Source organism: Ananas comosus, linkage group 13 (genome assembly GCF_001540865.1).
Source record: "Ananas comosus cultivar F153 linkage group 13, ASM154086v1, whole genome shotgun sequence".
NCBI lineage: Eukaryota > Viridiplantae > Streptophyta > Magnoliopsida > Poales > Bromeliaceae > Ananas > Ananas comosus.
Genome location: NC_033633.1, coordinates 6,353,387 through 6,378,177, shown reverse-complemented (window position 1 = coordinate 6,378,177; position 24,791 = coordinate 6,353,387). Strand labels below are relative to the sequence as shown.

Genomic DNA, 24,791 nt, shown 5'->3' with positions numbered 1-24,791 from the left:
AAGAAAATTTGAGCTTCGAAGAGCATCCAGTGAGGATACTAGCTCGAGAAGTAAAACGGCTTCGAAACCGCGAGATACCGTAAGTGAAGATCCTTTGGAGCAATCACGATGAACGAGAAGCCACTTGGGAACTGGAAAGTACAATGCAGGAGCACTATCCCTATCTATTCTTGACGGAATTTTGAGGTAAGTATTTACAAGTTTGGCGGACGAAACTTCTTTTTAGGAGGGGTGAATGTAATACACTGAACTTTTGCAAATTGCGGAGTGCGAGTGTGTAGAATGAAATGTGGAACTACCCTACATGTTATAAAGGGTTTAAAGATAATTATGAATAAATTTGAGAGTGGTCGGAACGTGGGAAGCGAGAAAGTGCATTGCAATTTTGAGATTTGTATTTTCTGCATTGGTGTACTGGTACAACCCTTAGTCTGTACCGGTACAGCAAGCAGCAGCATCAGCAGCTGTGTGGCTTAGGGTTTTTTTGGTCTTTTGGCTTTTGTTCTTATCCCCACAGAGCCAATTCGACCCCTGAGGATACCAGAAGGGTGCTGGAGTTTAGGGGATAAGGGTTTGGGTCTTTTTAGCTTTCTCTCTCTAGATTTCTCTCTCTTAATGCAAGAAATGGTGGATTTGGACTTAATCTCTTTGCCTACTTGATGCTGGCTGTTGTGGGAAGGCTTGGAGTTAGCTGTGGAAGAAGGAAAGAAGTAATTGATTAGTGTTCTTCGAGCTTACTGCCAGGAAGTGCAGAGGAAGAGCTATAGAAAGGTAATTAGCTCAATTTTTTTTCCTTGCTTGGTGTAGTAGTAATGGATTTTGAGTGGTTTTGGGTTCTTGTTCTTAGCCGAGTAAGAGAGAAGGTTCAGCAGCGAGAGAAGAGCTTTTAAGTGGTGACTTCTCTACATTAATCTCGTAAAGAGCTGAATTGGGGCTTCGGAAAAAAGGTAATTAGCTAACTAATTACTCTATTGTTGAGGTTTTAGAGAGTGTTGATGCTAATTTTGAATTTGCTGTTGACAGCAGTCATGGTTATCACTTGAGCTGAGATTACAACTTGGGTGAGTTAATTAGAAGTGCTTCAATCCTCAGGGAGCTGGAATTTCAAGTGAAGAAGGTAATTTGTAACTTAGTTACTATAGGTTAATGCTATTAAAGGGTATTAATGAAGTATAAGGCTAAATTGGATTCGGTTTTAGCAGCAGGTTTGGGACTTGATTCCAGCAGCTAGAGAGGAGTTATCTAGCTGTGATTTATCCACTTTAATCTAGGGAAAAGCTGCTTTGAAGCTTGATAAAGGTAAGTAGGAATTTATGACTCTAATTCGGAACTAAACACGGTTTAATTAAGCGACTTGATGCAGTTTGGACTTATTTCTTCGCAGCGGGTTTCCGAATCACTCTGAGCTAATTGGTGACCTTGGGAACTGGTTTGGAAAATATTTCAACTAAGGGTAAGCTGATATTTCAGTTAGAAAACTGATTAAGTGAAGTTCCGGCTATATTAACTAGTATACGAGTGTTTTGATGTCGTTTTGGTATTGCTCGCAGCGAGGGTGCAACCGCCCTGTGAATCATCTTCCATTGACATTGGAGAGCCTTTAGAGGTTAAATTGGAGGTACTAAAGTGAACCAAAATCAGGGATTCAAATTTCAATATAGTACAATTGAGAATTTTACCGAAATTTGACCTTTGGTACTAGTTTCCAGTACGGTTCTGATGTTTTGTTTTCAGCAAGGTTGAGGCCTACCTGAGCTGAATTTCGGGACTCTTTTGGGCTGAATCTCTACAGCCTCTCTCTCTTTCCCTTCACCCCACATGAGTGAGAAAGGGGAGGAAACACCTCTCCCCCTCTCTAATAATTTTCTCTCTCTCTTTCTCTCTTGCAACCTCTCTACCAAAGACGAGATTGGAGGAGCTAGATAAAGTTTGCTTGAAGGTAAAGCAAGCTCTTTATGGTGGATTAAGCTTGGAGAGCTATGTAGCAAATGTGAGATTTCATGGATTTGAGTTAGGGTTTGAATTAAATCCTTTAAAATTGATGTATTGGAGATCTTTAGGTGATTCTAAACTAGTTTAATCTAAGGATTCATCATGATTTGGGGTTTTCTTATAGAACTTGAAACCCTAGGGTTGGATTTTGGGGTTTTGTCCATATGAGGTTTGGAACTAAATTTACCTTACAAATCTCTAATTGAAGGGTAAATCGACATGGGGGACAAGTTTGATTTGGATTACAATGGGATTACAGCGTCCGAATGGGAGAGATTGCTGAATTACGTTTGTTAGGCCTAGGTCGAGCCGAATCGGCGTCGGAAATAGAATTGCTTGGAAACCCTAGCAATTAGTAATTAAACGAGGTGGGTGGTGCATGCTCTCCGAAATGATTGGATTTCTCCTTATGTCTATGTTGCCATTTTGTTCATATGTGTACATATGTGAAAATTCTATGCATATAGGGTTATTGTAATAACCCGAACTTCTCCAATTATGAAAATCTGGTGGTAACTAGCTTAAAAAGCTATTAAATAAGTTCCAGCAAAGCTTGGAGAGCATTGAGTGTTTTCGGAGCAAACTAGACTCGAAAGCGGGCTCCAAAAGCCGAAATCTACCTAAGTTGCAGAATTTGTATTGGGTATCGGTACTGGAAAACTGGGTACCGGTACGTAGTGTAAAACTAAGAATATGAGCTCTCGGGTTTTGAAGTACTGGAATGGGGTACCAGTACTGGACTGGCCGAGTACCGGTACGCGAGCCCGAGTACCGGTACGCAGCCTCCCAGAATGCTATTTTTGAGGGGTAAAAGTGTAATTTGAGTATGGGGCTTATATAAGGGGGCCCCATCCTCTTCCCCTAGCAGAAACGCGCACACACACACACGTATAGAGAGAGAGAGAGTTGGAGCTCATCTCTCTCCCTCTCTTCTTCATCCTCTCCAAATTGGAGATCTTGGTGGAGATCGAGCTCGGGAACGCATAGGGAGCGGTGGTTCAAGCTCTCGGGCGCTTGGTGGCTCGATGTGCTTCCGACTCGAGGTTCGTCTTCAAGTCAAGAGGTTAGGGTTTTGCTAAATCCTTTGGTATTGGGATTCTAAGTTTCCCTAGATGATTCTAACTGGGTTAATCAAGGTTTCTCCATGTGTTTTAGGCGTTTTGGAGAAATGGAAAACCTAGGGTTAGAATTGGAGATTTTAGGGTTTGAGCTAGGGTTTTGGATTTAAACCTTCTAAATTGATTTCTAGCAAATCCAAGGCTAATCTAAGCTACAAATGGTAGAGATTAGCATGTGGATTAGGGTTTTATCATAAGTTTGGAAAACCCTAGGTTAAAAAGAGGGGTTTCTTGGTGGAGGGTTGTAAAAATATTTTAACCTTTTGGAAACCTAATTGAGGGTTAGGAAATCATGTGAGACTATCTGATTTCAAGTAGAGAGATCATTTAGTGGTTCAAAAATGGTAACGAAGGATTTCTTGTATAGGGCAAGGAATGCTTGGGAGAAAGCTTGGAAGTCCAAGTAGTTGGCCTAATTGCAAGTGATTACAAGCAATTAGGAAGCTTAAAATGTAAGGAAGTGAATTCTCGAAATCCAAGAGTTATACTTCGTCCAGGATCGACCAATTGTCGAGTTGGTAGGCTTCGGAGGAGCTAAAGATGTCCAAAACACAAAAATTGCTTTGGAGTCGAGTCCGCGAGAGCAAAAGAAGCAAAAATATGCATTTGGCAGATTCTGCTCTCGGGGACCGGTCACTGGCAGGGAAAGACCGGTCCCCGTTAGCTGGGGTTGCAGTGGACGCGCAATGCAACCGGTCCCCCGACCGAGGGACCGGTTCCCGTAAGCGTAACTAGGCAGAAGGCTCTCGGGGACCGGTCCCTCACCGGGAGGACCGGTCTCCCAGGCACCGGTCTCTCGGGTAGGGACTGGTTCTCGTACGCGTGGATTTTGGAAGGTCCTCGGGGACCAGTCCCCAAGGGGGAGAGACCGGTCCCTCCGTGCGAAATCTGCCCACTCTGGGCAGTATGAAGAGTGGAAAGTTGAGGGACTTATATGGATATTGTTACAATAGAGGGTTAAGAGAGGGGTTTCCTCTCTCTTTCTCTCACTCTCTCACTCTCCCTCACCGCTCCCTTTCTCTCTCTGTACGTGAAGAAGAGAAAGAAAGAGAAAAGGAGAAAGAAGAAGAAGAAAAAGAAAAAGGAGGAAAAGAAAGAAAAGAAGGAGAAGAAGGCTAGGAAGGAGATATTCCTCATCTTCTTCATCTTCTCCTTGGTTGGAGCTTCTTGGAGAGGCAAGCTTCTAAGCCCTCTCATCGTAGATCGTTAGAGATAGGTTTTTGATCCCTAAAATTCGTTTATTTGGAACCCTAGCATGCTATCTAGATGGATTTCCCCCATTTCATAGATCGATTTGGTGGATTTGGCTATAGTAGCATCTAGGGCACCCAAAATAGGATTTTGGTATTTGTGAGTGTTTGATCTCATTTGACCATCTGTAAATCTAATTGATAGGTAATGAAATGCGTTTGCGAAGTCGGTTCGACGATCCGACGAGCCTACAAGAAGATATTGTCGAATTAAGGGCTTTCGGCTTCGTTATCGCCTGGAGGGCCGAGGCGACGTCCATAAATCGCGAGATTGGGTCCTGAGCACCGTAACAACAAAGCGAAGACCTTTAAATCTCGGAACTGCAAAGCGGCGCGCGATTGGAGCGCAACTGCGATATCGAGCCAAACCGGGTGTCGAGTACCGCGGGAGGCCGATTGCAAGTGTGGACGAGCAATCGGAAAGCAAGCTAAGGTGCGTTGTGCTTACCGAAGCGACTAGGTCGCCTGTATGTCTAAGTAAAGTGAGTTCATATTGATGCATGTTAACAAAATGACATAGATGATGCATGTGGTAAAATGCTAAGTAGATGCATATAAAATAACGCTAGATAAATTAAAAAATGCATGATTAGCATTGTGAGAATATGCTAGGTAGATATGCATGTGAACTAGATGATAACTCTAGAATGAGTAGAGTTGATTGACATGAGAACTTTATAGTACTCGATTGGACAACTAGGATGTCAGGTAGATCGAGTGGCACCTAACCTAGTGTTAAAGAACATAGGTTGAACAAGTGAACCTAGAGTCGAACAAGTCTAGGTGTGTGTCATCGAACCTAGTGTTAGTAAACATAGGTCGAACAAGTGAACCTAGAAGTTGACCTCTAGGTAGAGATGATATAGAACCTAGCGATTGTACCTAGGTTATGTGACTGAAACCTGGAACCTAGAGTGGTATTGAATCTAGGTTGTTGAGTATAGTGGTATTAGCCACTAGGATGTTCTAGGTCAACAGCATAGGGTTGGTTATGGACCCTCGACCTGTGGAAGTGGATTTCGGAATTTCAGGACTTGTGATGACCCTGGTATCAAGGCTAGGGCGTGTGCGACGATTTCGCCGCCGAGGTTGATACCGAGGGAGGATTGGGGGCGATCACATGGAGATCACCACTCGAAGCTTGAACCATTGCCGTGGCGTGTGCGACGATTTCGCCGCCGGATGGTTAAGCCGATTGTGGATCAGACCGCCGGGATTGACTGAAACCATTGTTCGGTAAGTACGATACGGGTGCCGCCAGGTGGCTGAGTCGTGACTAAAACCATTGTTGGGTGAGGTGCGATTAGTTCACCGCCAGATGGATAGGTCATGACTTGAGTCCTCACTGGGTAAGTGCAACGTGTTCGCCGCCAGAATGGCTAGGTCAAGGGACTTGAGCCAGGTTCAGCGTGTGCGACCATTTCGCTGCTAAAAGGCTAAGTCTCAAAGAGCGGTAGGCTGTTGAGCAGCCAGAGCGCGGAATATCCACGGATGATTGACTCGAGGCCGAATCGGGTGGATAGCTTCGATAGGGTAGTGGAACCCTTATAAGCTAGTGATAGAGGCTAGAGCTAAGATAATAGAGACCTTAGAAGCCAGTGGACTTGAGTGTGATCCTAAGGTAATAGAAACCTTAGAGTTGAATGTTATGAGCTAAGATTAGCCAAGTAAATGTAGAATCAATTGATCTACTATAGTTGCATGATTTTCATATCGCATATTGTGAGGCATGACATGTATTTCAATTTGAATATATATTTGTTGTATATTGTTGAACTAACATGTTGCAGTGTCTCCTCGGACCTATTGGTCGAGCTTTTTCCTTAGGTGGCCATATCCACTAGGAACCATGGAGTTGGTTCTCACTCCACGTTGTTTTGAGGTGTTTCAGGTACACACGTAAGCGGCGCGGCGGCGCGAGGCAAGGGCGTAGCTTCGTAGATAACGCCCTACCCCAAAGACTGAGATAGCAGTACCCTGAGTCACCAGGGCCTAGGGGTTAGAATGGAATGACAACAACCAACTTGTATTAAATGTAACAATGTGATTGTATTTGGAAGTTAAGCAAATGTAAAAGAAAAATGTGATGTATAAAGTGTATGAAATGAATGCTTGTAATAGCAGTTAGTTTTATGTTATTAATACTTTCTTATACAATCTTGATTGAGATCAGTTCCTGGTTGGAACCCTTGTATTTTACAGGTTGCGATGCCTAGGACGTACAGGAAAAATTCTGTCCGTTCGGTGGTCTGTTCGCGGCACCGCGACCTGGCCAAATAGGCGGGCGGTCGCAGGGCGTGACAGAGCATAAAGTAGAGGATGGTACAATGGTTTAGACGGACCTAGGAGACCCTAGGATAGTGAAACCATAGGAGAATAAGGCACGTGAGAGACGAGGACTTGTGATTCGTGGCGAAAGGTTAATGGATTGGGTTGTGCCGGAACCTCTAAGACGGATATTAGAGGTAGACTCAAGGTATGGTTTATTCTCGACCGAGGGTATTCATGTTGAGCGCGCACAACATGAAGCCGAGTGACGAGAATAGGCGCCTTTGCGTGACTTTCGCCAGATTGACTTTTGAGTCGGTGTTAGTGGTCTCGTGTTCGACCCAGGGGGTCAGAGCTAATCGAGTTGTCCTGTTTCAGGAAACGATGGCACCGCGTAGGCGATCTTTGTCCAGATCAGCGCGGGAGGGGACAAGTGGTGTCCCTGAGCAAACCAACGCGAGCGGAGACTTGGAGCTTCGTGATCAGTTGGCCACACTAGTTGGAGAGATGAGGCAACAAGCTGATGTGGTGCAGTGGCAATAAGAGGCTACCATGCGCCAGGAGGAGCGAATGAAACAACTCAAGAAAACCGTGGATCAGCTGGTGGCGGCACGAGCTGCGGCCCGTCGAGGACGGCCGGGAGTCGTGGTGGAGGCGTTTCTGTCACGCCCCGCGACCAACCGCCAATTTGGACCGGGTCGCGGCGCCGCTAACAGACCGCCGAACGGACTGGGGTTTTCCCTGTACGCGGACAGAGTCTCCCCAGTACGTTCTAGGCGTCGCAATCCAAACAATCAACGAATGTTCCAACCAGGAACGGATACCAATCCAGATTGCAAAGGAAGTATCAAATACATAAACTACTTGCTATTACAAGCATTCACATCTTACAACACAGTTTTAGTTTACATTTTACTTTCAAATTACAATCTAATTATTACATCATTTATTTTACAAGTGTGATACATTTTGATTCTTGTCTTCTAGTCCCCTAAGCTAGACTGCCTCAGGGTACTGCTACCTCGGTCTCTGTCGTAGGACGCTATCTACTGAGCTACGCCCTCTCCTCGCGCCACTGCGCTGCACACGTACAACCTGAAAACACCCCAAAACCACGTGGGGTGAGAAGCAACTCCATGGTTCCCAGTGGGTATGGCCACCTGAGGGAAAAGCTCGACCGATAGGTCCGAGGAGGCACTGCAATATGTTAGTTCAACAATATACAACAGATATATATATTCAATTGAAATACATGCCATGCCTCACGATATGCGATATGGAAATCATGCAACTCTATGCAACATCTAGTAGATCACTTGATTCTACACTTTACTTAGCTACTCTTACCTCATAATTTTACTCTAAGGCTTCTACTACCTTAGGATCTCAACTCAGTCCACTGGCTTCTAAGGTCTCTATTACCTTAACTCAAGCCTCTATCTCTAGCTCATAAGGGTTCCTCTACCCTATCAAAGCTAACCACCCGACTCGGCTCCGATTCAATCATCCGCGGATAGCCCGCGCACTGCTGCTCATCAGCCTACCGCCCTCTCTGTCTCAGCCCCCTAGCAGCGAAGTCGTCGCACACGCTAAGCCCGGCTCAAGTCGCACGACTTGACCATCTGGCGGCGATCACATTGCTCTTACCCAGCGTGAGCTCGAGTCCTGACACACCGTCTGGCGGCGAACGGATCGCACCACACCCAACAACGGTACATGTCAGACTTAGCCACCTGGAGGCACCCGCATCGTACTTACCCAGCATGGATTCAGTCTGCTCTGGCGGTCTGATCCTCAATCGGCTTAACCATCCTGGCGGCAAAATCATCGCACAAACGCCACGACAATGGTTCAAGCCCCGGACGGTGATCTCCATGTGATCGCCCCCAATCCTCCCTCGGTACCAAGCTCAGTGGCGAAGTCGTCACACAAACGCCCTAGCTTCTACCAGGGTCATCACAAGTCATGGGATTCCGGAATCCACTTTCCATAGGTCGAGGGTCCATAGCCAACCCTATGCTATCAACCTAGCTCATCCTAGTGGCTATACCACTATACTCAACAACCTAGGTTCCAACACTCTAGGTTCTATTTCCATGTCACTTAACCTAGTAACAATTGCTAGGTTCTTGTCCTCTTTGCCTAGATGTTCGTTTCTAGGTTTACTAGTTCGACCTAGGTTTTCTAACCCTAGGTTCGATGCCACACACCTAGATTGTTCGACTCTAGGTTCACTTGTTTAACCTATGTTCTTTAACACTAGGTTAGATGCCACTCGATCTACCTGACAACCTAGTTGTCCAATCAACTCTGCTCACACTAGAGTTATTATCTAGTTCATATGCATATACATATATAGCATTCTTTATTGCCAATCATGCATTCTTACTTGTCATGCTTATTATGCTTTCTACTTAGCATTATTTACATGCACCATTTAGTCTTGTATACATGCACATGCATCAACATGAGACTACATTGCTAAGACATAAAGGGCGACCTAGTCGCTTCGGTAAGCACAACCCACCTTTAGTTAGCTTTCCGATTGCTCGTTGACACTTGCAATCGGCCTCCCGCGGCACTCGGCACCCGTTTGGGCCCGATCTCACAGTTGCTCTCCAAGAGCGCGCTGCCTCGCCGCTTCAAGTGCTAACGATCTTCGCCTTGCTGCTACGGTGCTCGGGACCTGATTTCACGATTTATGGACGTCGCCTCGGCCTCCCAGGCGGAAACGAAGCTCCGAGCGCCCGTTTCTTCAATATCCTCGCAACGGCTTGTCGGATTGCCGAACCGACTTCGCCAACGTGTTTTGTTACCTACCAATTAGGTTTACGAAGGGTCAAATGAGATCAAACTCATCTATTTACAAAAACCCTATTTTGGGTGCCCTAGATGTCATTACCACCAAATCCACCAAATTGATCTATGATTTGGGTGTAATCCATCAAAATAGCATGCTAGGGTTCCAAACAAACGATTTCTAGAGATCAAAACCCTATCTTTAAGGATTTACCATGAGAGGCTTGGAAGCTTACCTCTCAAAGAGCTCCAAGGGAAAAAAGAAGATGAAGAGGATGATGGTGACGATGATTCTCTTCTTCTCCTCCATCTTCTCCTTCTTTTCCTCTTCTCTTTTCCTTTCTTTCATTTCCTTCCTCTCTTCTCTTCTTTTCCTTTGCCTCCGCACGATCGGAGCGAGAGAGAGAAAGAGACAGTGAGGAAGAGTGTGAGGGAGTGAGACAGAGAGAGAGAAGGGCCTCTCTCAAATAACCCCTCACATGGTCATTTTGCACATAAGCCCCTCCACCTTTCGTCTCTTACACAGCCCTCACTGGGCGTTCTGCACGCTGAGCGACCGGTCTCCCCGACCAGGGACCGGTCCTCGGGGCCTCCCCCCGCCGGCACGCGTTCGGGAACCGGTCCCTCCCTGAGAGACCGGTCCTCGGGAGACCGGTTCCTCTCAGAGAGACCGGTTCCCGAGAGCTGAACTTTCGGGATTTAGCCGATTTTCGGCTCTTCTCACTGGTGTCGCAGCCTGGGACCGGTCCCTCATCTGCCAGGGACCGGTTGCATCAGCAACCCCGCAGCCTTCAGCTGATGGGACCGGTCTCTCACTTCCAAAGACCGGTCCCCGAGAGCAACTTCAGCCCAAAGATGCAGATTGCACTATTTGCTCTCGCGGACTCCATTCCAATGCACTTCTTGGATTTTGTGCATCCCAAGCTTTTCCAAAGCTTATCAACTCGACCCTTGGTCGATTCTGGACGAAGCACACTCTCGGATTTGGAGAATCCAGGGTATGACAGTTTCCGTCGGGGTCGGGCTACCCGACTTCTATTAGTCCAGAGGTAGCGGCGGAGAGGGAGCGAGCTTTGGCTGCCCTCATGGCTTTCAAGAAATTTGATCCGCCTACCTTTGATGGAGAGGATGCAGATCCGTGGGTCGTTGAGATATGGATTGATTCCATAGAAACACTCTTCGAGGATCTGTACACATTGGAGCGAGACAAGGTAAACCTAGCCGTGCACTATCTGAAACAGTCGGCGAAGGTGTAGTGAAAAGGCGTCAAGCGAGATCGATCGCCTAGTCTCTCTCCTATGACTTGGGAAAAGTTTCGGGGGTTGATATTCTCTGCTTATTTCCTCGATAGTGAGAAGCGGAAGCTTCAGGAAAGATTCCGGAAGCTGCGGCAAGGAGATCGCTCGGTCAGGCATTACGAGCGGGAGTTTTCCCGTATCGTGCATTGTATCCCGAACGTGGTACGGGGTGATAAGGATAAGGCCGACTGCTTTGTGCGTGAACTTCGGCCAGACTTTTATAAGGCCGTGCTCATACTTAAGTTACAGACTTTTGCTGAAGTCCTGGATCGGGCCTTGTGGATAGAACAAGGTGATGCATCTCTGCGGGAGAGGCGCGAGGCGTATTACGAGGAGAAAGAAAAAGGAAGACCAACGAGTGGATCCGGTGGTCAGTCAAGTTCCCAACAGACTTCGGTGAGTTCGCGCTCTCGATCCCGAGCTCCGGGGACGTACCGCATTCGGTCCTCGGCGAGATGTGTGATTTGTGGGGGCCCTCATTACCCACAGCAATGTGAGCAGCGAGAGGGCAAGTACTTCAAGTGTGGGCTGCCGGGTCATATGCGGGACGAGTGTCCGCAGGTTGATAGCCCGGCCTTGACACTAGCCACGGCCTATTTCTCTCCGGGACAGCCTACAGGTGTGCCACCTGCGGCATGGTCGGGGGAGCGGCCGTTGAGGACGATACAACCGGAGGGTTCGCGGCGAGCGCCAAGTGGCCATAGATAAGTGACCCGAGTTACGGGGCCTACCGTTGCCGACGACATCGTGGCAGGTATGAGTTAATCGAGTAATCATATGCTTTTGCATCATGATCTCAAGTTGGTGCATAGCATGCATTTGTTGTTGGTCAGTTGCTACTATTTATATATTGCATAGTAGGGACCGAGTGGACGGGTAGGTAGATACCCGAGCATGCTTGCATTGCGAGAGTGTAGTGCTTGCTAGAGCAGGTAGAAAGCCAAGTGGCACTAGCGAACGACTGGTGATGGTTCTTGGATAAGAAATGGGACTCGTGGTGAACGTGATCTAGTAAATGACTCTCGAAGCAATGGATAAGAGATTGCGAGAATGAGCTATGATGTTTGAGGATGTGCCGCGGTAGACCGAACAGTGAGAGTAGGATCACTGTTGAGAGATTAGCCGAGTAGTTGCCGAGTACGGACGCGTAAGCCTAGTAGTACTTCAAATTGAGGTGAGCGAGTTGTGCTTGTGTAGCCGGTGTGCATAGACGAAGTTGCCTGATGCTAGACTTCGTGTGAAACGCTGTAGACGCATTGAGCGCTCGAGTATAGATACTCGTAGAGTGCGATTTCGATTCAGCCGGGTGAGTGTGATGGCAGTAGCACTTTAGCATGGCTAAGTGTGAAGCGGGCCATGGATCGCTCATAGGGCTGGTGGCTCGCACTAGGTGCTTAGGAGCCGGTAGTGGTATATGTGACTCGATAGAGTATGTCGTGTAGGATGACGTTGGCGGGTAGTGCTTGGGGACGACCCGTGCACGGACCATTTGTGGACTTTGGAGCTTGGGCCCGTTGGGCAGGCGCAATCAGCTGTGAGAGACAGCAGCCCGATACCTACAGGTAGGGCAGAGATTTGGTCAAACGGTAGTCCGAGCTTGGACCCGGGTGCGTGGAATGCCACGTGTTAAATCATGAGATCGAGGACACACTTAGTATGTAGCGACCCAACCCGAGGACTTGACGTGGTTTGGGGTCTTGGTTGCTCCTGATTGGAGTGTGTGCGAATTCTCTAATGAGAATGTCGCCCGAAGATGATTGGGTCTACGCTTGCGGGCGAGAGGCACTAGGCGTCGTTGAGACGAGTTTAAGTGGTAGACCTGCGTAGGACTTGGTGGCCTTTGGTCACCCGTGGAAACCGATAGCCGATTTAGCCGACAAACAATGAGTTTTGGCTTGAGTCACGAACGAAGGGTTCGTGTGGTGTTAATCGTGGCTTAAAGTATCAAAGGATAAAAGGAAAGTAAAGTGGTCTCTAGGAGACACTCAAATAGCGAATAGCCACGTGAGGATTGGAATTTGTGGATAATGCTCTCAAGAAGATTGAGATTTGAGATGTGCGGGAGTGTGCCATCTCGAGATAGATCAAAGATTCGATTAAGATCGGAGCACTCGCGATTGGTCGATGCACCAACAATATTGCTTCTAGGCAATGTCGGTGATCCAGTCGGAGAGTGTTCCCTGATGAGATGGGAAATGCAAGGAAGAGTTGTATCAGACTCTTGGTTCGCCAAAGTGGCGAAGTGCCACTTTGTGGATACTCGAGTGATTCGAGAGGGCCTACTCGTGTGCATTGTGTCGCGGTGGTGGATCGTTCGACTAGTTGATGTGTTCTGGCAAGATCCACACCACGAGGATGAAGGGTAGTCCTGATCTCGAAGGAGATTGATATTCGGTACAACTACGAAAGAATAAGTCCTTCTTAAGCCGAACGGCAAGCGGTACCAAAACGTGTGGAGTCATTAAGTGTTGACTTACACTACCACCGGGGCTTGTGAAGCCGTAATGCACTTTTGGTGTTACAAGTAGAGAATGTGAGTAAGACCGATCTCATATCCTCCGTTGTGGGCCTTTGGATAATTCCGATAAGAAAAAGGCCATCCCAGAGTTGAAAAGTGCATTGAAACCCTTGAGTACTCAGAAATGAATCAAGGAATAAATGAGGTTTGAAATGAGTGAGTTTCGAGGACGAAACTCTTTTTAAGGATGGGAGAATGTAAGGAGGTGAATTCTCGAAATCCGAGAGTTATACTTCGTCCAGGATCGACCAATTTTCGAGTGGGTAAGCTTCGGAGGAGCTAAAGATGTCCAAAACACAAAAAGTGCTTTGGAGTCGAGTCCGCGAGAGCAAAAGATGCAAAAATATGCATTTGGCAGATTCTGCTCTTGGGGACCGGTCCCTGGCAGTGAAGGACCGGTCCCCGTAGCTGGGGTTGTGGTGGACGCGCAATGCAACCGGTCCCCCGACCGAGGGACCGGTTCCCGTAAGCGCAACCAGGCAGAAGGCTCTTGGGTGTTAGGTCCTATGTGTTTGCAAGTTTCGTGGGTCGAGTCGGAGTCTTGAAGAAGTCCGGAGCGGAGTATTAAAGATCGAAGAATCCAAGACTTCGAAGAATCGGAAAGGATGCAAAACACGTAAAACATGAATCACGATGCTTAGGTAACCTTTAAATCATATTTATGGTGATTCATACTTAATTATAGATTTTAGAATCATGTTTTCAAGTTGTAATTGATTAGAAAGTTTCTAAGAGCTTGTAAAACCCGAAACAATGCATTTTCAGCAAAAATTGCATTGTTGTACCGGTACAAGAGTTTTCTGTCCAGGGTACAGCCATCAGCGTTTGCGCAGAAAAGTTTGATGGTTGTTCCGGTACAACCATCACGGCTGTCCAGGGTACAAGCCCTGTTCCGGTACAAGATGCAGTCTATCCAGGGTACAGAAGCTTCGCAGAAAAATCTTCCGTCATGCTGTACCCTGGACAGCTTTCCTTGTTCCGGTACAAGGTGCTGATTTTGGAAAGAAACTTTCTAATCCTACTCCGTTTTGATTCTAAAGTCTATAAATAAGCTATAGGGGTTCTCTAACTGATTAAGTATCATAAGAATACATGTTTGAGAAACCCTAGAGGCTTGGATTTCATCTAAAACCTATTTTCTACAAAAAGCCTCTTTTAGATCAAATCGAGATATTGAAATTTGATATTAATATGTCGATTTGATCTCCGCTTCGCTTGGAGTTCTATTCCCTGGTTTTCTACGATACTCCTAAGCGAAGGATCACCATAATCATGATGCTCTTCATGAACGGCGTCGTGGATTCGGCGTGAACAAAGGCGGTTCGTGGATTCGGATCGTTGGCTCGTGGATTCGAGTGGCGTCGTGGATTCGGCGTGAGTGGAGCTTCGTGGATTCGAAGTGAAGGCATTCGTGGACTCGAACATGAGGGCGTGGACAACCTGGAGGGTAGCGCGAAGATTCATAGGAGGTTAAGAGAGGTTGCGTCCGTGGAGTCGGTAATCACCTTGTAATCTTTTCTCTTAGTGAATTATTTTTTCGCGTGTTGGTCCCGTGGGTTTTTCTCCAAGTTGGAGTTTTCCCACGTAAATCTCGGTGTGCTTTTTATTTTTCGCATTTATTTTTATTGCATCGAGATTTGTGGTTTTTGGCCGTTCACCTATTCCCCCCCTCTAGATGATAGATACAATCTAGATAGATCCTTGGGCTCCTCAAAACTTTCATCGGGGACTGGTCCCTCATCGGGAGGATCGGTCTCCCAGGGACCTATCTCTCGGGCAGGGACCAGTTCCCGTACGCGTGGATTTTGGAAGGTCCTCGGGGACCGGTCCCTAAGGGGGAGAGACCGGTCCCTCCGCGCGAAGTCTGCCCACTCTGGGCAGTATGAAAAGTGGAAAGTTGAGGGACTTATATGGATATTGTTATAATAGAGGGTTAAGAGAGGGGTTTCCTTTCTCTTTCTCTCACTCCCTCACTCTCCCTCACCGCTCCCTTTCTTTCTCTGTACGTGAAGAAGAGGAAGAAAGAGAAAAGAGGAAAGAAAAAGAGGAAAAAAGAAAGGAGGAAAAGAAAGAAAAGAAGGAGAAGAAGGCTAGGAAGGAGATCTTCCTCATCTTCATCTTCTCCTTGGTTGGAGCTTCTTGGAGAGGTAAGCTTCTAAGCCCTCTCATGGTAGATCTTTGGAGATGGGTTTTTGATCCCTAAAATTTGTTTATTTGGAACCCTACCATGCTATCTAGATGGATTTCCCCCATTTCATAGATCAATTTGGTGGATTTGGCTATAGTGGCATCTAGGGCACCCAAAATAGGATTTTGGTATTTGTGAGTGTTTGATCTCATTTGACCCTCTGTAAACCTAATTGATAGGTAATGAAATGCGTTTGCGAAGTCGGTTCGACGATCCGACGAGCCTACAAGAAGATATTGTCGAATTAAGGGCTTCCGGCTTCGTTATCGCCTGGAGGGCCGAGGCGACGTCCATAAATCGCGAGATTGGGTCCCGAGCACCGTAACAACAAAGCGAAGACCTTTAAATCTCGGAATTGTAAAGCGGCGCGCGGTTGGAGCGCAACTGCGAGATCGGGCCAAATTGGGTGTCGAGTACCGCAGGAGGTCGATTGCAAGTGTGGACGAGCAATCGGAAAGCAAGCTAAGGTGGGTTGTGCTTACCGAAGCGACTAGGTCGCCTGTATGTCTAAGTAAAGTTAGTTCATATTGATGCATGTTAACAAAATGACATAGATGATGCATATGGTAAAATGTTAAGTAGATGTATATAAAATAACGCTAGATAAATTAAAGAATGCATGATTAGCATTGTGAGAATATACTAGGTAGATATGCATGTGAACTAGATGATAACTCTAGAATGAGTAGAGTTGATTGACATGAGAACTTTATGGTACTCGATTGGACAACTAGGATGTCAGGTAGATCAAGTGGCACCTAACCTAGTGTTAAAGAACATAGGTTGAACAAGTGAACCTAGAGTCGAACAAGTCTAGGTGTGTGGCATCGAACCTAGTATTAGTAAACATAGGTCGAACAAGTGAACCTAGAAGTTGACCTCTAGGTAGAGATGATATAGAACCTAGCAATTGTACCTAGGTTATGTGACTGAGACCTGGAACCTAGAGTGATATTGAACCTAGGTTGTTGAGTATAGTGGTATTAGCCACTAGGATGTTCTAGGTCGACAGCATAGGGTTGGTTATGGACCCTCGACCTGTGGAAGTGGATTCTGGAATCCCAGGACTTGTGACGACCCTGGTATCAAGGCTAGGGCGTGTGCGACGATTTCGCCGCCGAGGTTGATACCGAGGGAGGATTGGGGGCGATCACATGGAGATCACCGCCCGAGGCTTGAACCATTGTTGTGGCGTGTACGACGATTTCGCCGCCGGATGGTTAAGCCGATTGTGGATCAGACCGCCGGGATTGACTGAAACCATTACTGGGTAAGTACGATACGGGTGCCGCCAGGTGGCTGAGTCGTGACGGAAACCATTGTTGGGTGAGGTGCAATTAGTTCGCCGCCAGATGGATAGGTCATGACTTGAGTCCTCGCTGGGTAAGTGCAACGTGTTCGCCACCAGAATGGCTAGGTCAAGGGACTTGAGCCTGGTTCAGCGTGTGCGACGATTTCTCCGCTAAGAGGCTAAGTCTCGGAGAGTGGTAGGCTGTTGAGCAGCCAGAGCGCGGAATATCCGCGGGTGTTTGACTCGAAGCCGAGTCGGGTGGATAGCTTCGATAGGGTAGTGGAACCCTTATAAGCTAGTGATAGAGGCTAGAGCTAAGGTAATAGAGACCTTAGAAGCCAGTGGACTTGAGTGTGATCCTAAGGTAATAGAAATCTTAGAGTTGAATGTTATGAGCTAAGATTAGCCAAGTGAATGTAGAATCAATTGATCTACTATAGTTGCATGATTTTCATATCGCATATTGTGAGGCATGGCATGTATTTCAATCGAATATATATATATCTGTTGTATATTGTTGAACTAACATGTTGCAGTGCCTCCTCGGACCTATTGGTCAAGCTTTTCCCTTGGGTGGCCGTACCCACTGGGAACCATGGAGTTGGTTCTCACCCCACGTTGTTTTGAGGTGTTTTAGGTACACACGTGAGCGGTGCGGCGGTGCGAGGCAAGGGCGTAGCTTCGTAGATAGCGCCCTACCCCAGAGACTGAGATAGCAGTACCCCAAGTCACCAGGGCCTAGAGGTTAGAATGGAATGACAACAACCAACTTGTATTAAATGTAACAATGTGATTGTATTTGGAAGTTAAGCAAATGTAAAAGAAAATTGTGATGTATAAAGTGTATGAAATGAATGCTTGTAATAGCAGTTAGTTTTATGTTATTGATACTTTCTTATGCAATCTTGATTGAGATCAGTTTCTGGTTGGAACCCTTGTATTGTACAGGTTGCGACGCCTAGGACGTACAGGGGAAACTCTGTCTGTTCGGCGGTCTGTTCGTGGCGCCGCGACCCGGCCAAATAGGCGGGAAGTCACGGGGCGTGACATAAAAGGTGGGTTGTGCTTCACCGAAGTGACTAGGTAGCTTCCATGTCAAAGTGAAGTATAGTTTTATTATTGATGCATGTATGTTTTGGTAGGTTGTATATGGTTAAGATGATTGTTATGTCATGTTACTAGATGAAATTACCTACCATTGGATGCTGATAACATAGGCATGTGGGACATATAGGAATTATCTGTATGCCTAGGAATGGACATTGAATATAGGTCGATGAACTCTTGGTTGATTAGAGAACTCGACAATTAAAAAACAAGTACATGTAAATTACGAGTCCTAGGTGTGGACAACTAGAATAACAAGTAGATTGAGTGGCATTGAACTTAGTGTCAATAAACATAGGTTGAACAGTAAACCTAGAGTGGACATCTAGGTGGAAATGACATAGAACCTAGCGTGGTTGAACCTAGGTTGTGAATTATAGTGGTAGAAGGGCCACTAGGATGTGCATGAGTCGGACCTAGAGAGGTTGACATTATAGATGTAGAAAGTGGATTCCGGAATCCCTAGTAATGATGGCCGCGGAAGGAGCGGTTGAGACTTGTGGCTGAGTGCAAGTGAATCATAACTACGGGTATGTTGGTTCTCCTCGCCCGACAGTGATTCAACAGGTATGTTGGTTCTCCTTGCCCGGTACGAGCTTTGTTGAAATGGGTATGTGTGGTTCTCCTCGCCCATTGAGCTCGAGCGACTTGTGGTCCGGGGTTCGATGGTATTCCTCACCCTGTGGTAGACCTATAGTCAAGTGGATTTAAGGCAGAGGTGCATGTGAGACGTCTTTCACCTCGAGCCTAGCTATGAGGTATTCCGCAGATGATTGATTCGAGACCGAGTCGGGTGGTTAACTTGGCTAAGGTAGAAGAAACCTTAGGAACAAGTGGTAAATGACATGGATCTAAGGTAGAGGAACCTTAGAAGTTAGTTGGATAAGCTGTGGATCGAGTTAGAAAGTATAATCAGTAGATTTACTTATATGGTTGCATGATGTGCATGTTGCATTTTGTGAGGCAGATGCATGATAGCTATTAGTTGCATAAATTATATGATGATATATATCTGTTGGACTAACATGTTGTTTTGCCTCTTTTGGACCTAGTGGGTCGAGCTCTTCCCTTGGGTGGCCATACCCACTGAAAACTATGGACAATAGTTCTCACTCCACGTTTTTCAGGTCCACACCTGAGCGGCGCGGCGGCGCGAGGAAAGGGCATAGCTCCGTAGATAGCGCCCTACCACTGTGACCAGAGATAGCAGTACCCCAAGTTGGTCTAGCTTAGGGGTGGAAATGAAAAGAAAGAACGAAATTGTAATAATTTGTTGTAACTTGATTGTATTCGGAAGTTGAATGTAATACAAATGTAAAAATTGAGATGAATGCTTGTACTAGCTTAGTATTTATGTTTTCGATACCTTTCTTATGCAATCTATGTTTAAATTCTGTTCCTGGTTGGAACTTCGCGAATTGTATGGATTGTGATGCCTAGGACGTACAAGGGAGACTCTGTCCGTTCGGCGGTCTATCCGCGTGCCCGAATCCGACGAAATAGGCAGGTCTCAGGGCGTGACAGTTATTATTATGTTTGAGCTTTCATTTTCTTTGCATGCTTCCTAAAGTAGGGTTGGTCAAATTGGATTGAGAACTCGGTACTTGGATGTATGAGGATTGGGTCATTGGATATTAGAAACCCTATGAGTGAGTTGAACTATAATGTGAACTTAGAAAACATTGTGGAATCTTGATGGCATCTTGATTAATTGTTTAGACATAGAAAATAAAGTGTGGACATTGGAACAAGCTGAAATACTAGGTGTCATTGTGAGTCTAAACGTGTACCTATTGATGGACAAATAGATTGAGTATCCTATTGTGCAAGTAGACAATATGAACATTGTGTGTCCTGATTGTACAAGTGAGTTGTCACCATAGTCGCATAGGATTTGAGATGAGCATGCAAGGGATTGAAATAGATCCTTTGAACCATGCTAGGGATTGGTGGATTCTCGTATGTTGCTACCCTGATTAGTAGGTATTCTCAAGATGAGAAGACTGGATCGTACTCACATTGTCTGTTTGGCTTGCAGTGGGTTGCGACGCCGCAAGCAGTGAGCTCCGGAGTTGTCACACATGGGTTAACGTATCTACCCAACATACAGCCCTAGATTGGTGATAGTCCCCGTAGGCCCTGGTATTGTGAGTTTGGCTTGACTTCGCGTGAGCTGGCATGATTGGCTTATGAGGTAAAAGAGGAAGTCAATTGAGCATAGTAGATCATGTCTTTGGTTATTTTGTGAAGTCTTGTAGTAGCATCACATGACAAGTGATGAGTCAATTATGCCTCCTCTCTAGACGGTCTATGTCAGGTTGAGCGGAATTCTCACCAGTAGACGACTTAGAGGAGGGAGTTGGGCTTCATGTGAACCAGTATAATTAGGTTAAAAGGTAAAAATGGTAAGCATCTTGAGCATAATAGCATTTATTGTTTACCTAGTTTCATTTTGCAAAAGTATAATAGTGTTTATTCTAGTTTATGCATGGTGTAGTTGTCGTACTACCTTCTTGTTCGTTTATCTATTTATGCCTTCATAGACCTAGTAGGAAAATCGGAAAGATTGGCGGCCGAACCCACTGAAAACTTCTTTTAGTTCTTACCCCCTGTTTTTGCTAAGCTAACCATTAGCGGAGCGGCATTGGACCGAGGCGTGGACATTGCGCCCTAAATAGCAGGGTCACTAGGTGTAGTCACCCTTGTACAAGCAAATGAATGTAAAAGATATTTAGAAATGGAAATGTAATCGAGCGAGGTTATATTTTGAGGGGAAGTTCATGAAATGTATAAAGTGGAGAAATATATGTAAAATGTGAATGTTCCAAGTGTTGTAATAGCTTGGTTTAAATTCTCGCTCTTATGATATGCCCTGGCACAAAATTGTATTATGTTGTTTTTCCTTGGTGAAATTCAACATATTTGTTTTGTTTATGCATTGGGCGGATAAGGAAAACTCTATTCGTTCGACGGTCTGTGTATGTGGCCGAATCGACCAAAGTGGCAGTCTCGGGGTGTGAAAACAATGGCGGTTACTACTTCACCGCCAAAGGTCCTCATAACGACTACGTAGATGACCGCGACGAAGGCAGCCGCTGGTCTTGTACCTTTGACTGTTGGGGTGTCCGACACTACTACTGTGCCTACCTGACCTCTATTCAATAGGTGCGAGAAACCCGCCAATAGTAGAGAAAGCTAAGGTGAAGGCGAACTAAGCGTAGTTCAAGCATTACAACCCACCCTTCTTCATGGCCAAAACCGGGAATCCAGTGGTCGTGCAGGGAGTGGGTGGACACGATGGAGAAACTCTTCGAGGGTTTATTCGTCGAGGAGAACAAGTGGGTGCCATTGGCGACACACTACTTAGAGGGTTCAGCAAGCATTTAGTGGAAAAATGTGCGACCGAACCACTCGTTGAATGACCCCTTTACCTCTTGGGGAGAGTTTGAGGAGAAATTGTTTGACGCATGCTTCTCTGATAGCGTTAAACAGAAGCTCGAGGATGATCTTAAGAACCTTCGTTAAAGTAGCAGAACAGTGATGGAGTACGCGTGGGAGTTCTCTCGACTTGTCAACTGTATTCCTTTCGCGGTTTGGAGCGAGAAGTACTTTCGCGGTTCGGAGCGAGAAGCATAAGTGTAAAATGTTCGTGGACGGTCTTCGATCGAATATCCACTAGGTTGTGTACCAGGAAGATCTCAAGACGTCTTGGGAGAACGTGGATAGCACCACATTGGTGGAGCGCGGAATTGTGGTAATGCGCGCCGAGCACAAAAGGATAGACAAAGGCACGGATAAAAAGCAGACTCATAAGAATTCTGGGGATGGTCAATCCGGCAATAAGCAGTCACAGTCGGGGGCAAGGAGTGCCCCTGCTACAATCCAGAAGTAGAGCATCGGGGCTTGTGTCTTCCACGGCAAGGGCCATAAAGTCAACGGGTGCCCTCGGCGCCACAACCACTACTTAAAATATGGACAGCCAGGGCACCTTCGCGCGAACTGCCCCAATGGGCTGGCACTGCATTGACAATGGCATCTACTCTAGCTACCCTATGACAAAATCACGGCAGTGTAGCGTCCTCTGCATATAGGCATCCCTCGACATCCCGTTAGGAAAAGGGGGCGCGCCAGGCCACCGGTGGATGCATCTACGTTATGACACGTTAGGAGGGTGATCAGCCAGTTGACATCGTGTAACACACTGGACCTTTGCAAATTGCGAGGTTCGAGTGTTTAGATATATTTCGAGCTTTTCCACACTTGGTGGAGGGTTGTAGAATGTTTTCCGACCTAAAAAGTTCGAAAACTAGAATTCTGGACAAGTCCTGAGAGTTTTTACTCTCGGGGACCGGTCCTTGAAAGGAGAGACCGGTCCCCCAGTGAGCAGTGTTGCGGCAGCCTTGAGGCAACCGGTCCCTGGCAGGCGAGACCGGTCCCCGAGCGCGCCTACGCAGTGAGAGACCGGTCCCGCGCAGGGAGAGACCGGTTCCCGAACGTTGGTTTTTCGGGTTCGCAGCGAGAGACCGGTCCCTGCTGGGGAGAGACCGGTCCCTCTGGGCGAAAACTGCCCAGTTCGGGCTGATGTAAATTTGAGTTTTTGAGGGGCCTCTCCGGATTTTGTTACACTAGATGGGCTTATTAGCCATTTCCCTCTCTTCCCTCCTCATTTCTCACCCTCACCCTACACCTTCTTGAGAGAGAAGGAGGAGAAGAAGAAGAGGAGCTTGCTTGAGGGAGCTTGGAGCTCAATCCCTTTCTCCCCTTTCCACCCTTGCTTGGCTTGGATGCTTGCTTGTAGAGCTTGGTGGTGGACCAATCTTCAACCCTAGAAGATTTGGAGCTTGTTTGGACGCATCTTGGGAGGTTAGTACTTGGATTCTACCCTTTGATCCTTGATTTGGTAGGTTTTACCATATGGAACCCTAGATTTGATACTTAGGGTTTGATTTTGGGGCTTTTTGATCTAGGGCTTTTGGAGCTAGATTGTTTGGATTAGAACACTCCTTGAGCTTAGATTGGAAGGGATTTAGCTCTCTTTTGGAGCTTGAGAGAGATTTCCCACACATTAGGTGAGTTTTAGCCCTTTTGCCAAGTTTGTTAAAGTTTGATCTTATAGTTGATCGTAATGCCCGTGTATCTCTTCGCTCGATACTTTTAGGGTATTTTGAGACTCGTGGACAACCTCGTTCGGCGAATCGAGGGAGCACGCGACAGTTCGGTGGGTTTGACCTAGCCTGGCATATGAGAAATTCTCATATCTCATATTTTATACTTGTAGAGTAAAAATTCATGCATTTCCATGATAAATGTATTTATTGTGAATTTTGGGATGCTTAACATGCCTATAATATGTGTAAGAAATTTCGGACCCCTATATAGTAGAGGGCTACCGTGTGAGACTTGTATATGATAGGCACCCTTTTGAGACTTGGAATCATATTTCCTATTGTGAAAGTGAGCATTACCTTCATGCATTTTAAGTTATTCTTACTTGAGACTTAAGGGATCTTAGTAAGCCATATAGAGGCATATGACAAGATCGACATGTAAGATTATGAGCTAATGTCATAAAGCGGCATTGAGCTCGGATTGTGTGTGAACCTAGTGGATAGGACCATTGAGAGAATTGGAACATGTTTGTACATCGAAATGTCTAAGTGTCATAAAGGGGCACTAGACCCAGTGAATGATTGGAGCTTCTCATTGTGACCTAGAACTAGATCATTGAGATGCTAGTGACTATTACCATGTTAGAGACATGATGATTGAGTACTTGAGACGCTGACTACGCTTGCTTGCCATTTGTGCTCATTCGCACATGCTTGTGAGGGTCGCTCCCTACAAGCCGGCACTCCGGAGTTAGCCTATGCGACTTATGTTCGCTCGTGCGGTATTGAGAAGCCTACGGGGTCGAGTGGGACAGACACATTCCAAGAGTAGGGATGTTGGGCTACCACAGGCACTTAGGCGGCACAAGCTGGACTACCTTTGGTAAGTCCTTAAATTGGAAATGAAAATCGACACAGGGTTGAGAATGAATAATCACTACTAGATAGGATTAGTAGTTGGATTACTATGACATGCTTATAGCATAGTGTTGAGACAGGTAGTATACTTGATAGTCCAATTTATTGCATCATAGTTAACTTATTACCATGATAGAGCATATTCTTCGTACATTGTCATAGTAGATCATGTTACCTACTTGCTCGCTATGTTGGGATATAGCATTCATGCTTGGACATACTTCATTTGAATATAGTAGATGTACAACCATTTGACATCTTGCTTATGTGCAACATAGTAGTTAGCATTTTATTTTGCTTTCTTAAATGCAAACCGTTTCTTTTTATTATTATTCTCATTACTGCTTATAGTACTTATCCGTTCCTTTTGGGGCCTAGTGGTGCACTGAGCTGAGGTCAGTAATTGCCCACTGGGAACTATAAATTATAGTTCTTACGCCCTCTGTTTTATGTTTTCTTTCAGAGCCTTCCACGCCGGGAGAGGCCAGGGACCGTGGGAAGGGCGTGGCTTCGAGCTAGCTCTTCTGCGAGAGACGAGTCGCTAGGTGGTCCACCTCTCGATGTTTTATTTTGGAGAGGTTGAGAGCTGTACCAGTGTACTAGAGACCACCCTTTTTGTGTACCTTTGAGACAGATATTGTACTACTTTATGGCTACTTTTGTTGCCTAGTTATGTTTCTTTTACTCTGGTTTAGATGATAGAACTTTACTCGCTCTGATATCATTAGTTGCTATTTATTCTATTTGTTCTATTTCTTACTTTTACTTCCGCTTTTATTATAGACGCCTTATATGTGTAGACATATGGCGGGTCTGGGCACGCTACCGGGAGGGCCTCCGCCGATCCCGGGGCGTAACAGATTAATTTCGTATCAGAGCCTAGGGTTGAGTCTTAGAGGACCTAGCAAACCTTAGGCCGGTTGGACTATAGGAATT

General features: G+C 46.1%; 1 long non-coding RNA gene across 2 annotated transcripts; it reads left to right on the top strand.

The window, feature by feature from the left end:
- On the top strand, positions 468 to 1,780 carry LOC109719634. Of its 2 annotated transcripts, none has more exons than XR_002218752.1 (7): positions 468 to 771; positions 848 to 947; positions 1,027 to 1,117; positions 1,203 to 1,299; positions 1,385 to 1,453; positions 1,551 to 1,618; positions 1,735 to 1,780. It is a non-coding gene; the product is annotated as an uncharacterized LOC109719634 (long non-coding RNA). The 2 variants fall into 2 exon arrangements; XR_002218751.1 differs by having other exon boundaries at positions 473 to 771; positions 1,200 to 1,299.